A 1,541-nucleotide genomic window follows, 5' to 3' on the forward strand; every position below is an offset into this window, starting at 1 on the left:
ATCTCACGGAAGCACAAATTCCAGGGCTGTGTCAGGAATTAGGAAAAGGGCTTGAAACCCAAGGATAGCCTTTAATGCAAATAGAAGAGCCAACCTCAACTAAATTTTCTATAAAAATTTGAAAATAGCTTCAACTAAGATAAATTGGTTGCTAAAGTTGAGAACACTGTGCCCCCATCCAAATGATAGAAGGAGAGAGAGAGAGAGAGAGAAAGAGAGACTGGAAGGAAGGAGGGAAGAACGGATTTTGAATGGCTCTAAAATCATATCCAGCAGCTTTGGTGGTGCAATGCCTAAGGCATTTGACTACTAACCAGAAGGTTGGTGGTTCAAACCCAGCAGGCACTCAGTGAAGAAAGACTGGGCAATCTACTTCCGTAAAGATTTATCTCCTCAGAACTCTGAAGGGAGATGCCATGAGTCAGAATCGACTCAATGGCAGTGGGTTTGATTTTGATTTTGGTGAAAACATATCCAGTCCTGCAGTCTTTTGGTGAATTAACATGAACAAGACACACACACATACTAATTATTTAAAGATATAGACAAAATGGAAAAATAGTCCTCTCATCTAACGCAATTAATAAGAGCATAAGCACTTACATGCCTCCATTCTTCATTGCATAAACTACACTACCCCACCTCTAGGAAAATACTAATGCAGCAATGGAAGGATATCAGTGAATGATATAAAATCAATATAAAACTTTCATGCTTACTACTTTGAAATTAGACAAAAGGAGCCCTTGACAAATCCTACTTAGCAAATACAAATTTTTGATATTTTAGAAAAGATGTGCAGTACTAACTCACCAGCTTTGCGGTTCAACATCAATCCCCAAGCTTTTATTATGTGGCTGGTTGTTATGATGCTTTAAGATTTTTCTTAACAGTGTTTCTTGAGTATAATTATACCCCATTGGTCCAGATTCTCAAATATATGAAAAAAAATATTAGGGCTGAGATTCATGGTTTGCATTGTGCCCATGATATTATAACTAGCACTTATGAGATGTATTAGAAGGTCCCTGAGCCTCCTTTCCCATCCTTCAAAAGTAGTTTTTATATTCACTTTTGATATCAGAGATTTCTGACATGGATGACAGGTAAGGGTGAAGATTTTTCTTAGGCTGACAGGAGAAAAAGAATATTCAAGCCTGGAGCTGGGGTGTTGAAAGTTCAACAAAACTGAAAATAGAATGCATCCACCTGATTTATAATTATTCCAGAGATAGACTTTCCCATGAACCTGTACTTGTGCTGATTTTAAACTCAGTCTTGCTTTCATTAAAATGTATATTTGGAGGTGAGTTTAAGCATTGAGCCTCACTGCCCTTGGAAACACAGAAACAGAAAGACAGTGTGGGTTAAGCATGCTATGACCGTAGTATGATGAGTGTATTAGCATAAGTCAATCGATATGTCTAACATTTTATTTTGGATTTACCATTAATTTTTTATTGCAAATATCACAATAGAGAAAATAGCTTTTTCCCTATTCCCAGTCATGTTGAGCCATCTCTGACTGTAGCCTTGGTAAA

The sequence above is a fragment of the Orycteropus afer genome, unplaced genomic scaffold, assembly GCF_000298275.1.
Source record: "Orycteropus afer afer isolate SDZICR_OR568_19922 unplaced genomic scaffold, OryAfe1.0 scaffold01204, whole genome shotgun sequence".
NCBI lineage: Eukaryota > Metazoa > Chordata > Mammalia > Tubulidentata > Orycteropodidae > Orycteropus > Orycteropus afer.